The sequence below is a fragment of the Quercus suber genome, unplaced genomic scaffold (genome assembly GCF_002906115.3).
Source record: "Quercus suber isolate HL8 unplaced genomic scaffold, Cork oak 2.0 scaffold_666, whole genome shotgun sequence".
Classification (NCBI taxonomy): Eukaryota; Viridiplantae; Streptophyta; class Magnoliopsida; order Fagales; family Fagaceae; genus Quercus; species Quercus suber.
The window spans coordinates 378,872-396,251 of NW_027070107.1; the positions used below are offsets into that span (position 1 = coordinate 378,872).

Sequence of the window (17,380 nt, forward strand, 5' to 3'; positions counted from 1 at the left end):
TTTTTTTTTTTTTTTTTTTTTTTTTTTTTTGGTGAGAATCCATGGGTTATTGGGTTTGCTACCATCTGTTGGGCTTGCGGTGGGCTTGCTGTCCGTTGTTTTTTGTTGAGAATTTGAGTGCTTGCTGTTGCTTTATTATAATTTTTTTTTCTTCAGATTTTAATTCAATTTTTTTTTGGCTTGAAAGTAGAACAAATAAAAAAAATTTTAGAGTGTTCCTAACTTTGATTGAGGGTGTTCCTAATTTTTTTTAAAGGGTAAACAAATAAAAAATTTTAATTATTATATATAAAAAAAAAAAATTTCAGTTCAGAGTGTTCTTGGGAACAGCCTGAAATGAACGTGGTGTCGCCACTGTCCTTTAGAATCTTCATTTCCACAGATGGGTGCATTGCAATCAGCCAAAAAACCAAGCGAGACCTGCACCCATGGTGTCACTCCCAGCTGCAATGAGATTAAATGCTATATCCCTCAAAAACTTGTTGGATTTACTGCAAACTCCCATGTTTACAATTTCCTTTTGCATCATATAAGCTGTCAATAAGTCGAACTTCGCTTCCTCCAAGTGGGTTTTTTCTCGGCTTAATAGTTCTTCTCGCTTTGATGCGATGCATTGGTTTAAGAAACGATCAAAGGCATCCCAAGCTTTTCTTAGCTTCTTTTCTTGTCCAATTTGAAGACATCTTTGCAGCTTCCAACACCAATTGGGCACGATGTGACGGTATAAAATAGCCTCTTCTATTTCATCAAAAGCCTTTTCATAGGTACGCTTTGGAAATTCAACTAAAAGAGAAATTGGGTCGAAGCCTAAAACCATTAAGCAACTGTTATCAAACGTGAACCGCTTGAAAATCTCTTGTAAGTCCACTTCAATATTTGACTTGGAGATGTAATTGAGAAGTGGAATGAGACCAGCGACCACCTTTTGTTGAACAACTTTCATTAAAAACAACTCGAACTTGCTGTTTTTCATGATCGAATGCATCATCTTTCTCTGGTATGCCCACCAATCTAAATCAGAATTGATAATCCCATCACCTAAAGGCTCCAAAATCTCTCGGATATCAGTCCCTTTTTCAAGGGCAACTCCATGATTTTTGTCCAGGAGGGTCAATAAGAAACATAAATTATATAAAATCTAAAACAAAAGAGACTTGAATATATCAATATCACCAAAAAAAAGAAGAAGAAGAAATTCTACAATTGTCTTCTACGTGGTTTCATATTTTCAAACCATTGCATGATAGATTCATTATCAATCCTACAAGCTATATCTTTTTCAATGTACACAGTTAAACAATCATTTAACCACTGATCCCCCATTTGATTGTGCAATTCATTCTTGATATATTTCATTACTGAAAAACTTCTTTCCACTGTTGCAGTCGTAACAGGAAGGGTCAAAACTAACTTCATAAGCAAATATACCAATGGATATATAACATCCTTATTTGTCTCCATCATCTTTCTTGCAAAGACCCCAATTCCTTTAAGCTCTAAAAAATCGTCATTGGATCGCATATCAACAATGTAAGTCTGAAGTTGATTATCAAGTGCCGATACACCTGTCTCAAAAAAATTAGACAGATAGAACTTTGAAAGACCGGTCAATTTTTGTATATCAAAAGCCAAAAAAGAATCACTTGGATTCAAGCAAGCCATACAAAGTAGCAACTCACTAGTCACCTCTGAAAAACGATTATTAATCTCTTGAAGTTGCAAATCTATGACTTCAAAGAATAGAGATGATTAGATGTTTTTAATAATATGTAAACTTTTTTTGCTCCTTTCAAAATTCCTGGTTCAAATGGGATTACAACTTACTTATATACTCTCATATATGCTAGTTTTAATTTTGGTTCTTTCAACCGATCAATATATTTAATATTTTCAAAGAAATTAGAGGAACAAATCAATAAAAAGATAAATGGTGATTTGGCTGATGATTTGGTCCATTTGGTCTAATTCAATTTATTTTGGTCCATTTTGGTTCACTTCGGTCCAATTTAGTCCATTTCTTACATTGAGTCCAATTCGGTTCATTCGGTCTAATTCATTCTAGTTCAGTACCATGAGTTCAATGTGATGTTAAAATTACTATCAAATTTCTACCTTTTTTTCCCAAGAAAATACCCATAATTTACTACATAAACCATAATTTGATATGTAACTTTTAAATACAAGATAAACACACTATATTAAGAAATTTATTTATTACATTATTAATATGATGAATCACTTATTGTCACTTGAGAAAGTCTTGTGCACTCAGTTTTTGTGCCATAGCAACCTGACAATTTATTTTACATCAGTAAAGTTTATATACACACACATAATGACCATCGATCTTAAATAAAACGGTCATGTGTTGTGCACATGACCACTTTAGTCTTTTTAAATATAACATATATATGCACAACATATAATAAATTTCAGTCAATTATAGCTAACAAAATTGAGATGGAGTTAATTTGGACATTATTAAACTTCATGAGTCAATAATACAAAGTTGATAAAATAGAAGTTCAGTTGCAAACTGACTTAAATCACAGTATGTTTTTTTTTTTTTTTTTTTTTTTTTGGGGATTATTTTTCCTTAAAAATATGGGTCTCTTTCACCTTTTTCAAAATATGAAACCTTGACAGATCATGCAAATTAGTCAACATAACATATGTTTTGCAGAGTATTTATTTGAAAAAATCCATGTGAAGAATTAGTAATCCATATGTAATCACTAACACTTAAAGATAAAGACTCCTCCACAGGAGAGTCTAAACACTGCTTTGGGGAGGTCAATATGTGTGCCGATGCTTTGGCTAGGAGAGGATCTAAGCTGCAATAGGATTTTGTCTTTTTTGATGCATCCCTTATGGATATTAGTATATTGTTAGTTCAGGATGATAAGGGTGTAATATTTGACAGGAATTGTTTGGGCATTGTCAAACCAGGTTAATTGTGTATTTAATAATATGATTCTTTGTTATAAAAAAATAAAATAAAAATCCAAGTTCTTTTTCCCAAGACTCAACAAAGCAAGGCTACCCCCACAAAACTCAAGTGCCATAGATACTTTACGCATGCCAAATTGCCAATGAAGATAAGACATTGCCTCCAAGTACATGTAAGGTGCGTTTTAACCTAATAATAAAGTATTCTGTAGTCTAGAGTAACGATTTGAATAGGTAGGCATGATTATTTAGATCACATACATATCACTGTCAAGATCAAAATACCATCCTAACTAGAGCAAGCTATGTAATTCATTTACGCTCTTTTTATTCGTAGTTTCTATCGTACTCTAAATTACTATCTAACCTGTTATTGTCAAAATAGTTAGTCAACAGAGGAAAAGAAAATACGAACTGATAACCAACGAAAAACAGGGATGGCTTCCAATTATTCAAGCTATATATGTGTACCATGTATGGAGTACTATTTACATACATGATAGTGATACAGCCCTCAAATATGAGGCAATATTACATGTGTGCCATAATGTATCTACTTTCTCATATGGGGTTACATGTATTGGATACATGATAGATTTTCTTTTAATACATATATCTACTTGTACCAATCACCAATCCACATCAAACGCTTCTTTTGGTAATCCTTACCTTTAAACCATGTTCATATGAAGTACAACAGAAACACTTGGTGAGACGGGATGACCTTCAACCATTTCAACGTGAAAATTCCATACGATGGAGCTTGCAACAATTTTCATTTGAATGAATGCCATAGCATTACCCAAACAACTCCTGGGCCTCCACCAAACGCTGTGAACTTAAATGATGGTACAGAAATTAATCCTCCTTGCTCCGAAATCCATCTCTCTGGCTTATATTGCATGCAATCTTCGCCCCATATTTCTTCCATCCTTCCCATTGCATATAGAGAAATTATAATGGGTGTATTGGCACTAATATGGCGACCACTAGGAAGAATGTCTGCTTTAACTGCAGTTCTAGGATCAAAAGCCACCACAGGGTATAGACGTAGGGCTTCACATAAGGCTGCATGGAGATAAACAAGTGTATCTAGCTCCTGAATACCAAAACACTCCCACTTCTTATCATCTTTCACCATAAAGTTCTCTTTGATCTTCTTTAGCAATGGCGACTCCAAGAATTTTTACCAGGATGTTCCTAAAAGTTTTTCCCAGAAATTTTTTTTTTTTTTTGGGCACGTGGTTTTTTTATCAAATATTTGTCCATAATTCTAGCAAAAGAATAAACAACAAACTATAAGTTCATTTGAAATATTAATAAAATTATTAATTATTGTTGTTTAGTTGTTTCATTAATTTGTTTGTCTTTTATAAACTATAATTTGTTATATTGTTGTTTCATTAATTATAAAATTATTAATTGTTGTTCAGTCTAACATAGTAACATAATTTAATTTATTTGTCTTTTATAATGTATTAGTTAATTAAATTATAATTATTATTTATTAGTTGCTTCCTCCAATTAATTATTGGTTAATTAAATAATTGTTTATTAATTATTAGTTGTATTGTTGCACTAGCACACAGCCACACACCCATGTGCATTTACCCCGCCCATGCCCCTATTCACCCCAATTCAATAGATAAGCCCCAATGCCCCCATTGCCCCAGTCAGAAGACTAGAATCAATTAGATAAAGCCAATTAATTGTATCTCACCAAAAAATACCAACACCAACACTAAAAAAAGACAATTAATTTATCTCACCAACACCAACACCAACGGATAACTCCAAAAATAGGCAAATATTAATAAAAATTTATAAAGTAAACTAGGCAAAAGCACCAGACAAATGACAATCACAGTTCAAAGTCTTAAAGAGAGAGAGAGACTGAGTCAGTGATTTCATATATCATTTTTTCACTTTCATTCTTCCCTCTTTAGATAAAGAGCAGAGAGACTGAGACAGAGTCACAAAGATGAAATACCTGAGGCGCGGCGCCATCAGGCTCAGTGGCAAGGCGCCGTTAGGCATAGTGGCGAGGTGAGGAATTGAGGAAGATCGATTGGGCAGGTGGGGCAGCACGTCGAGGTGTAGCTTCCGTTTGAATGGGAGATCGAGTTTGAGCCTTTGAGGCCTGATTTGGTGATCTCCTACCATGTCGTCCATTCTGTTGGTTGTTGGCGTCGTGGTTGTTGCATCTGTGAAGTGTGAAGTGTTTGAGGCCCGATCTAATTTTAGTATATTAGGTTAGGGTTTTTTTTTTTTTTTTTTTTTGGGTGAGAATCCATGGGTTATTGGGTTTGCTACCATCTGTTGGGCTTGTGGTGGGCTTGCCGTCCGTTGTTTTTTGTTGAGAATTTGAGTGCCTGCTGTTGCTCTATTATAATTTTTTTTTCTTCAGATTTTAATTCAAATTTTTTTGGCTTGAAAGTAGAACAAATAAAATTTTTTTTAGAGTTTTCCTAACTTTGATTGAGGGTGTTCCTAATTTTTTTTTTAAAGGGTAAACAAATAAAAAATTTTAATTATTATATATTAAAAAAAAAAAATTCAGTTCAAAGTGTTCTTGGGAACACCTTGAAATGAACGTGGCGTCGCCACTGTCCTTTAGAATCTTCATTTCCACAGATGGGTGCGTTGCAATCAGCCAAAAAAACCAAGCGAGACCTGCACCCATGGTGTCACTCCCAGCTGCAATGAGATTAAATGCTGTATCCCTCAAAAACTTGTTGGATTTACTGCAAACTCCCATGTTTACAATTTCCTCTTGCATCATATAAGCTGTCAATAAGTCGAACTTCGCTTCCTCCAAGTGGGTTTTTTCTCGGCTTAATAGTTCTTCTCGCTTTGATGCGATGCATTGGTTTAAGAAACGATCAAAGGCATCCCAAGCTTTTCTTAGCTTCTTTTCTTGTCCAATTTAAAGACATCTTTGCAGCTTCCAACACCAATTGGGCACGATGTGACGGTATAAAATAGCCTCTTCTATTTCATCAAAAGCCTTTTCATAGGTACGTTTTGGAAATTCAACTAAAAGAGAAATTGGGTCGAAGCCTAAAACCATTAAGCAACTGTTATCAAACGTGAACCGCTTGAAAACCTCTTGTAAGTCCACTTCAATATTTGACTTGGAGATGTAATTGAGAAGTGGAATGAGACCAGCGACCACCTTTTGTTGAACAACTTTCATTAAAAACAACTCGAACTTGCTGTTTTTCATGATCGAATGCATCATCTTTCTCTGGTATGCCCACCAATCTGAATCAGAATTGATAATCCCATCACCTAAAGGCTCCAAAATCTCTTGGATATCAGTCCCTTTTTCAGGGGCAACTCCATGATTTTTGTCTAGGAGGGTCAATAAGAAACATAAATTATATAAAATCTAAAACAAAAGAGACTTGAATATATCACTATCACCAAAAAAAAAAAAAAAAGAAGAAGAAATTCTGCAATTGTCTTCTACGAGGTTTCATATTTTCAAACCGTTGCATGATAGATTCATTATCAATCCTACAAGCTATATCTTTTTCAATGTACACAGTCAAACAATCATTTAACCACTGATCCCCCATTTGATTGTGCAATTCATTCTTGATATATTTCATTACTGAAAAACTTCTTTCCACTGTTGCAGTCGTAACAGGAAGGGTCAAAACTAACTTCATAAGCAAATATACCAATGGATATGTAACATCCTTATTTGTCTCCAGCATCTTTCTTGCAAAGACCCCAATTCCTTTAATCTCTAAAAAATCGTCATTGGATCGCATATCAACAATGTAAGTCTGAAGTTGATTATCAAGTGCCGATACACCTGTCTCAAAAAAATTAGACGGATAGAACTTTGAAAGACGGGTCAATTTTTGTATATCAAAAGCCAAAAAAGAATCACTTGGATTCAAGCAAGCCATACAAAGTAGCAACTCACTAGTCACCTCTGAAAAACGATTATTAATCTCTTGAAGTTGCAAATCTATGACTTCAAAGAATAGGTCAACACGATAGTGATGTAAATTTGTAATTTGTGGGGCGTTGCGTCATGACCTCACACCAACTACAAATATTTCTTCCATGTTTAAGATAGGAATATCATACTTGCTACAAAATGTGGATACTTCAGCCAATAGAGCTTCCCATTCATCATCTCTCATCATCTGCAATCATTGTTTAGACACTCTAACAAGTGTCATAGCATTTACAATATCTTGAATTTTATTTTGCAATGCTATTGACAACTCATTTATGATCCCCAAAATATTTTTCATCAAGTGTAAAGCAAAGGAAAATTCAAAAGATAGAATTAACCTTAAAATAGATCGAGCTTCAACTCTTTGCTCAGAGAGTAGGCTATCCTTTTCAATCATCTCAAGTACATCAACTGTGGAAGAGAACATCAAAATCAAGTTGAGGATTGTCCTATAATGTGATCCCCAACGTGTATCACCAGCACATTTAAGACTTGTCTCTTGGTTTAAACCTTGCCCACTTTCAAGTTCACCCAAGTTTAATGCTTTTGTAATTTTGGCAAGTTATGCATTTTGTAAAAATTCTCGTCTTTTACAAGAAACTCCAACAATAGTTACTATTTTACTAACCAAGCTAAAAAATTCAGCAATATCAGTATGCTTGTTAGCAACAGCTACAAGAGTCAACTGAAGTTGATGAGCAAAGTAATGGACATAAAATGCTAATTTATTCTCATTTAGAATTAAAGTTTTAAGACCATTGAATTCACCTTACATGTTACTGGCCCCATCATAACCTTGCCCACGTAGTCTTGATAAACGCAATGCATATTTACTGAATAAAAATTCAATTGCAGCTTTTAGAGACAAAGTAGAGGTATTTGCTACATGTACAATACCAAGAAATCGCTCTATAAAAATTCCCTTTTTGTCCACATAACGCAAAACAACAACCATTTGTTCTTTTATTGAGATAGCATAGGACTCATCAACTAAAATTGAAAAGATCTTCGATGATGGCATCGGTAGTTTTATATGCAACTGCATTCACAATGTCTTTTTGAATATTAGAATGGGTTAGCTTGTTGTTTTTTGGAGTTTTTTTTGCAACATTTCATTAATAACATCATTATGATCTGCCAAAAATTGTAGAAGCTCAAGGAAATTTCCTTTATCACTTGAGTCATCAGATTCATCATGACCACGAAAAGCTAACCCCCGATGCAAAATCAATCTTATGCAATCAGCTGTTGCATTTAATTGAGTCTGATATTCAATTTTATCTTGATTTGACTGCTTAACAAAAACACTTTGAATGTGTTGATTTTTCTTCATTAGATTCTCACCATTTTTAAGAGCTTGGTTATGGGCATTATTAACACCTCCAACATGTAGGTCTAGCTTTTCATTCCAACTATTGAATCCCTTTGTCATAAAACTGTCATCTCCAGATTGCATACCAACATCTTGTCTAAATAGGTAACAATATAAACAATATGCAACATCCTTTTCAATACTATATTCCAACCAACTTTCATACTCTTTAAACCATTTAGGATTAAATCAACGCATAAGTCCACCAATTTTTGTTTGAGGAGAATCGTGTTCATAAGGTTGAAATGGTTATTTTTGTAAATAATATCTTCTTATTTCATCTGATCATTAGGATGATAAAATGAAATACTTTTTCGTAGCCTAGATTCCGAAGGAAGATTGTTCACATCAACATGACCATGCTTAGAAGATGAATCTTGAGTAGAAGATGAATCTTGAGTAAGATTTGCATCTTGGGTAGAAGATGAATCTTGTGGCCTATAGGGTTTCCTTATTACAAATTTATCCATAGTACTAGCAAAAGAACAAAAAATAAACTATAAGTTCATTTGAATTTTTTTTTTTCTAATACAATAAATATATTAATTATTGTTGTTAAGTGATTTTTTTGCAATTCTTTAATTTATAAGTTTACAATTCTTTAAATATTTTATATTTTTATTGTCTTTAATGTTAATGTATTGACCAAGTCACATAGCCAATAACCACTCACAAATCAAAGTCACATTCAACAAAATTAAAAAACTACTCACAAGTCACAAATTAGTCAAATAGTCAAAGTAATAAGTCATAACTCAACTTTATATCAAATTAGTAAAATACTTACAGCAACTTTGTAACACCCAACAGTAAAGAAACTCAAACTCAAGTACTCAACAACAATAACACACTATAAACTAATAAAAGTAATAAGTTATATAAGTCTATAACCCATTAACCCCCACAGGCCCACACACAATCACACAAACACGGTCAGACTTTACTTTAGAGACTCAAAACTCATATTGAGTTACTCAACAACAAATATCAGAAGTTCAGAACACAATTCTTAATGGGGGAGTTAACCCCACAGGCCCACACACAATCACACAGACACGGTCAGACTTTACTTTAGAGACTCAAAACTCATGTTGAGTTACTCAACAAAAAATATTAGAAGTTCAGAACACAATTCTTAATGCCATAGCTCCCCCCACACAATCCAAGATTCAAAAACTTAACCAAAAAAAAAAAAAAAAAAATCAAAAGATAACCACACATACATACGGTGATTCACTCACACAGATTTAGTGAAATAGCATATCAAAACACTATAAACACACTCTCACAATGAAAGAAAGAGAGAAAGAGAGAGCTGAAAAACCAGATCAAGCAGCGGCAGAAGGTAGACCAAGCGGCGGTAGATTTTGTGTCTATGAAGCAGAGGCATCCTTTTCCCTTTGGGTTTGGAGAGTGAAGAAGAATAATGAGAGATTTTGGAGGTTAGACAACAATAAATTTTTAGGTTTTATTTGACCCTTTTTTTATTTATGATTTTTCAAATTTTGAGTTATGGGCTTTCTATTTCTAAAATTAAAGACCAAAATTTTCTTTTGGACTTATTTTTTTCCGGAGTTTAAGTTGGGCTTTAAAAAATAAAGGGTTAGGTTCATGGTGAGGGGCTGCAAATTTGTATTGCAGGGGGTTCAAAATAATTTTTTTAAAAATATTATATATATATATATATATATATAATTTTCGGGTTAGGGGGTTCATTTGAACCTCCTGACTGTAACGTACCACCGCCCCTGTCCTTTTTTGTAGTTGAGGAAGTTTTTGCTCAAAGTGTAGTGAGCATTCATAGGATCACTAGTGAAGAAAAAATTCATGCCAGTACACCAAGGGCCTTTCACTTGGATAGTGCCACCATAGTGTTGTAGAACCCGACTCATGCAATCGTACATATGTGATGCATTTCGAAAAAGACCTGGTAGCATTCCTACGACAGGCCAGTTGGTGATGGGTGGTGAGTTTTTGTTGTGTTTCCAAAAATGACTAAGAAAAAAGTCTAAAGACATGTTAGAAATCAATACTAACTCTCTTGTCTCTAGAAATTTCTAGAGTACTCTAGAAACTTCTAAAAATTCTCAAACGATTTCTCTCTTTAGAAATTTCTCTCTAATTCTGGACATTTCTCTCTTGCTCTCTTTTCAGAACTCTCTCCAAGAAAGTTCTCTAGAAGTTTCCTTACACTAGTGAATTTCAGCCACAAATTTATAAGGTGTCTAGAAGGTTGGAGAAAGGCATTAATTTAATGCCAATAAAAAGGAAGAAGCTAGTAGCTTCAAGTTGGTTTCCTAACCAACATACATCTAGTGTATAAATAGATGTAATGAGGTGAGTGAGAGACGTGTGAAGTGAGGAGTGTCATAAAGCAACAAGTGAGAGATGTGCAAAGTTGTGAAGTGTGTGCCATAGGTAGTAAGTGTGTAGAGTGAAATAGAGTTAAGAGCTAGTGTGTGTAGGTATCTAGAAGTAAGGTGTGTGCAAGTGTATTTGGTGAGTAAGTGTTGTGTTTGCAGTGCACTAGTGTTATTGTATGGAAGTCAAGCATCAGTGCTTGTAAAGAGTTGTAATTTAAAGAGTCAAGTTTTAAATAAAAGCTCTTTGTTTAGTCTTTTGTTCAACAATCTTGTGTCAAAGCTTCTGCTAACTCAACAAGACATACCAAACTTCATACCTATCAGCATTTTGAAATTGTTTTCCTAAATTCTACTCCAAAAATAATCTAGGAGGCCAAAATTTCATTATTCATGTAGAAATGAAAAGAACCACATTTTAATTGTATTTAGGACATTAACATGTTGTTATAATTTTTGTAGAAAGCAAGCTGGTGTTAATATTCTTTATCTCAGTGACCTCTTCAGAAGCCAATTTCTAAATTAGACAGTAATATGAATTCCAATAACTTTCACAACAATCCAACAATTTGAATATGAATATTTGAAGCCATTTTACAAGTCAATAGAGCAGTGAAGAAGGAAATTTGGTGTCACAGTCACCATGCCTAACCAATTCAACTACGTTACAAGGTTCACTTACAAAAAATTAGACCTATAGTGGCATTTCTTCACTTACAAAAAATTAGACCTATAGTGGCATTTGTGAAATGCCACTATAGGTCCTAAAAACGCTATTATATGCCCATTTGGGCTATAGCAGCGTTTGCTATAGTGGCATTTACAAATGCTACTATTGTATTTGTACTGTGACTATAGGCCTAATTTTTTTTTAAAAGGCTATAGCAGCGTTTTTATAAATGCCACTACAAGTCCATACCTTATAGTGGCATTTGTAAAACGCTGCTATATTAAAAAAAAAATTTTGGTTGGTTTTTTCTTTTAAAGGACCTATAGTGGCGTTTATGAAACGCTGCTATAGATTCTTTTTTAATTTTAGTTTTTTTTTTTTTAAAAGGACCTATAGTAGCAAAAAAAAAAAAAAAAAAAAAAATCAAAAGATAACTCCACACATACATACGGTGATTCACTCACACAGATTTAGTGAAATAGCATATCAAAACACTATAAACACACTCTCACAATGAAAGAAAGAGAGAAAGAGAGAGCTGAAAAACCAGATCAAGCAGCGGCAGAAGGTAGACCAAGCAGCGATAGATTTTGTGTCTATGAAGCAGAGGCATCCTTTTTCCTTTGGGTTTGGAGAGTGAAGAAGAATAATGAGAGATTTTGGAGGTTAGACAACAATAAATTTTTAGGTTTTATTTGACCCCTTTTTTTATTTATGATTTTTCAAATTTTGAGTTATGGGCTTTTTATTTCTAAAATTAAAGACCAAAATTTTCTTTTGGACTTATTTTTTTCCGGAGTTTAAGTTGGGCTTTAAAAAATAAAGGGGTTAGGTTCATGGTGAGGGGCTGCAAATTTGTATTGCAGGGGGTTCAAAATAATTTTTTTTTAAAATATTATATATATATATATATATAATTTTCGGGTTAGGGGGTTCATTTGAACCTCCTGACTGTAACGTACTGCCGCCCCTGTCCTTTTTTGTAGTTGAGGAAGTTTTTGCTCAAAGTGTAGTGAGCATTCATAGGATCACTAGTGAAGAAAAAATTCATGCCAGTACACCAAGGGCCTTTCACTTGGACAGTGCCACCATAGTGTTGTAGAACTCGGCTCATGCAATCGTACATATGTGATGCATTTCGAAAAAGACCTGGTAGCATTCCTACGACAGGCCAGTTGGTGATGGGTGGTGAGTTTTTGTTGTGTTTCCAAAAATGACCAAGAAAAAAGTCTAAAGACATGTTAGAAATCAATACTAACTCTCTTGTCTCTAGAAATTTCTAGAGTACTCTAGAAACTTCTAAAAATTCTCAAACAATTTCTCTCTTTAGAAATTTCTCTCTAATTCCGGACATTTCTCTCTTGCTCTCTTTCCGAAACTCTCTCCAAGAAAGTTCTCTAGAAGTTTCCTTACACTAGTGAATTTCAGCCACAAATTTATAAGGTGTCTAGAAGGTTGGAGAAAGGCATTAATTTAATGCCAATAAAAAGGAAGAAGCTAGTAGCTTCAAGTTGGTTTCCTAACCAACATACATCTAGTGTATAAATAGATGTAATGAGGTGAGTGAGAGATGTGTGAAGTGCGGAGTGTCATAAAGCAACAAGCGAGAGATGTGCAAAGTTGTGAAGTGTGTGCCATAGGTAGTAAGTGTGTAGAGTGAAATAGAGTCAAGAGCTAGTGTGTGTAGGTGTCTAGAAGTAAGGTGTGTGCAAGTGTACTTGGTGAGTAAGTGTTGTGTTTGCAGTGCACTAGTGTTAGTGTATGGAAGTCAAGCATCAGTGCTTGTAAAGAGTCGTAATTTAAAGAGTCAAGTTTTAAATAAAAGCTCTTTGTTTAGTCTTTTGTTCAACAATCTTGTGTCAAAGCTTCCGCTAACTCAACAAGACATACCAAACTTCATACCTATCAGCATTTTGAAATTGTTTTCCTAAATTCTACTCCAAAAATAATCTAGGAGGCCAAAATTTCATTATTCATGTAGAAATGAAAAGAACCACATTTTAATTGTATTTAGGACATTAACATGTTGTTATAATTTTTGTAGAAAGCAAGCTGGTGTTAATATTCTTTATCTCAGTGACCTCTTCAGAAGCCAATTTCTAAATTAGACAGTAATATGAATTCCAATAACTTTCACAACAATCCAACAATTTGAATATGAATATTTGAAGCCATTTTACAAGTCAATAGAGCAGTGAAGAAGGAAATTTGGTGTCACAGTCACCATGCCTAACCAATTCAACTACGTTACAAGGTTCATTTACAAAAAATTAGACCTATAGTGGCATTTGTAAAATGCCACTATAGGTCCTAAAAACGCTACTATATGCCCATTTAGACTATAGCAGCGTTTGCTATAGTGGCATTTACAAATGCTACTATTGTATTTGTACTGTGACTATAGGCCTAATTTTTTTTTTTTAAAAAATAAAGGCTATAGCAGCGTTTTTATAAATGCCACTACAGGTCCATACCTTATAGTGGCGTTTGTAAAACGCTGCTATATTAAAAAAAAATTTGGTTGGTTTTTTCTTTTAAAGGACCTATAGTGGCGTTTATGAAACGCTGCTATAGATTCTTTTTTAATTTTAGTTTTTTTTTTTTAAAAGGATCTATAGTAGCATTTTACAAATGCCATTATAGACCCTTGTAAGAGCAGGACCTATAATGGCATTTTTAAAACGCTGCTATAAGCTCTTGAAAATGCTGCTATAGGCCTCGGGTTTAAAAACGTCACTATAGAGCCCTCTAAACGTGGCTATAGATATGCCTATAGTAGCATTTTTAGAAAACGCCACTATAGGGTACCTATAATGGCTTTTTTTTGCAAACGCCACCCAAAAAAAACGCTGCTATAGGCAGCTTTCTTTGTAGTGTCAACACCTAAACTAAACAAAACATACAGACATCTAAAGGTTTTGAAAATGTCAAGAATAGAAAAGAAGAAGAAACCCCCACCTTGCAAGCCAGAGCCGATAAAGAGGACGAAATCATAACAAAAAAATCATAGAAAAATTGAGACTCAACAGTCACCCTACAATTGGGTATGTTTCCTACTTGTGCTAGGCTAGAAAACTTTCTTCATTTAAGTTTCCAAACACTTTTGTTGATACATTATATGATAGAATGTCATCTGTTGATACATTATATCGTGTTTAGTAATAGATAATTGATGTCGCGGAAGTTACAAAAAAACAAACACGTTGCTTTTTGAATAAAAAATGAAACTAAATATGTTAGTTTTGAATGAAAATCTCAAATCCATGAGGAGTCCCTTGAATTCACAAGATGATAGGATTCTAGAATCCACTAGAGAGAAAAAGAAAAAGTCTATATTTTTTTTTTTTTTTAAATTTGAAAATTGAACTGCCTTGTAGGCCACAATATGTTTAAACAGTAAAAAGAGCCTTTGGAGCAGCTAGGAAAACGCCTAGAAACCCTAATTCGTGCTAATCACGTAATTAGGTGGCAAAATAGTAATTTTTGCCAAAAATAACAAAATTGAGATAATTGCGAAAATTGAAAATATTGTCTCTAAGAGATATTCCAAAATAAACGAGACCTTATTCTGACTTTTAAATTAAATGTTATTAAGGAAAAACAAATATTACCAAAAATAGTAAAAATACTGTTTTCGAGCTTTAATAAAGGAATTCACCTAAATTTGGGCAGCCCTTGAAAATGAGTCTAGATCAGAATGATATTTCCCTTCAACCTGCCAAATTTCATGCAATTCCAACATTGTCACTCGATGGCTTTTACTGGCGCACCCCTTGATCTTGCATTGTGACTTATGGCGTCTTTGCTGCTCCAAGGAGGTCTGTGCTGTCAGTTCTACATCAATAATATTTAATGATGAGACCTCTAGACCTAGGAAGTATGTCCTAAACTCCCAACTGATTTCTTGGGGCGGGGGCTTCTTCTTGCATGTGCAAATTTATCACATTACTGTTTCCTACTTGCTATAGATTTCTTTGTCTAACTTGTTTGCTTCTTGTTATGCGGCCAAAGTACTTGCCAAGCTTCATCATGTAAGAGAGATTCCAGTCATTCTTTTATGCTTCCCTTTCTTAGCTTAGGTACTAGTTTTTTGGAAAACCTTCCTGACTTCTTTTACTCTAACATGTTTATTAAGGAAATAGTTGGAGACTAGTGCAAGTATAGTTACCGAAACCCCCTATGTTAAAGGCGGAGCGTACACAATAAAGTATTATGAACGAAAAAGTAATTTCAAATGGTGCTCAGCAAAACACTATTGCCGGCTATTCCCTCTTTTACATATAGGGATAGAAAGATCTTGCCTTTGGATTACAGATAAATGGAATATGATTGGAAGGTTGGCATGTATAGGTTAGGGATGGGAACACGGCACATGGGATTGGATAAGGGGCGCATTGTGCAATCTCCCTTTTTCAGTGTGGGAAAAATCTGCATGGGGAAGGTTGTGTGTTCAAAACATACTGGTCAGTGGTGGCTCTAAGATTTTTTTTTTCAAGAGTGTCATTAAGAAATTTAAATTAAATAAAATTTAATACAAAAAAACTTTTATATATCAAGTAAAAACAAAAATGCAAATAAATGGAATTTTACAACTTCTACGGGTTTTCATATTTTAAAATCATTACATGATAGTTCATTATTAGTTTTTTTTTTTTTTAATTGTCAATGTAGCTAGGTGTGACTATTTTATTTTGTTAAGTTTGTATAACATTTATTTATTTTTATGCAGTTGTCATTTTTTATAAAAATATTTTAAACTAAGAACAAAATTTTAGCTATAAAATTGGTTGTAGCCTAAAACTACAATCTTACTAATATCTTTTTGTTAGAGCGAATTTTGACAAATCCACCATTGGATTACATCTTATTCTTATATCCTCCATGCTTGCAAAATTTCTAAAAAATTAAAGATCAGTAGCTATGTTACAATAAATTGTTTAAATTGCAAATTTTGTAGTTTAAAATTATGCATAAAATATAAGCTTATAGATTATATAATAAATAATATCTGATTGACACAAATTTTGACATATGTATTAAGAGCTTAAAGAACATGAATTCAACGATTATATTTTCAAAATATGTAATAATGTTTATTTTATTGAGTAAGGTTGTAACCTTAGGGTACAACCAATTTTGTAGCTAAACTTTGTCCTTAAACTAAAATGACAAAATGCAACCCACTAACACTATATTATTTATTAACCCACACATCCATATTCATCCATGTATAAATACATAAATATTAGACGAAAAATTGCTAACTTTACTATTTTTTTCTTCAATTACATACTAACATAAATAATACATTAAATGTCTAATTGTTGTTTAGTTTTAGGTTGTACTAATCTATGATCAAGGTGTGCAAGATTTCAACCAATGTATGCAAAAATATTTTTAAGAATAAAATAAACTAATAAAAAATATTTTTTTTTGGAAGTCAAGGGGTTCATTTGAACCCCTGAACAACAAGTGCCGCCACCCCTGATACTGGTGCTTGTTTAGCATCATAATTATATCAAATTGTTAAACGGTACTTTGTTTTTATATGATTATCAGTCAAATAAAATTTATTTTATGTATCAACTCTTACATCTCCTACTATTGGTGATAGTTATTTTAGTATGTTAGATGATATCATAATTGTGAACTAAATGCTGAAATTACATTATCAATCGAATAAATAGTTGATAGGCGCTTTATCATGAATTAATATCAACAAAAAAAAAAAAAAGTCGAATCTTCCAAAGACTCCCAAGATCTATATTAATTGATGTCTAAAATTAGGAATCACTATTGATGAAAATATTAATTGATGAATATCTTGAACAAATAAAAAAGAGAACAAAATGTAAAAGACCCTTTAGGGTTTTGGTCGATTGCAAAATGATATCTTTATGCTATTAATTTTGTATTATTGACCTATGAGATTTGGAAAATCTCCAAATTTACCTATTAATCTTAATTCTGTTAAGTATAACTGATATAACATGATCACATAGCATGCATGAACTCTATTTTATAATATAATACTCCGTTATACCCAAAATAAA

At 33.2% G+C, this 17,380-nt stretch overlaps 2 pseudogenes; both read right to left on the minus strand.

Annotated features, from left to right (window-relative positions):
• Positions 1–1,662, minus strand: part of LOC136064329 (alkane hydroxylase MAH1-like) — a 2,903-nt pseudogene extending 1,241 nt beyond the window's left edge.
• Positions 1,663–3,591: 1,929 nt separating this feature from the next.
• LOC136061172 (alkane hydroxylase MAH1-like) lies at positions 3,592–10,315 on the minus strand (annotated as a pseudogene).
• Positions 10,316–17,380: the final 7,065 nt, after the last annotated feature.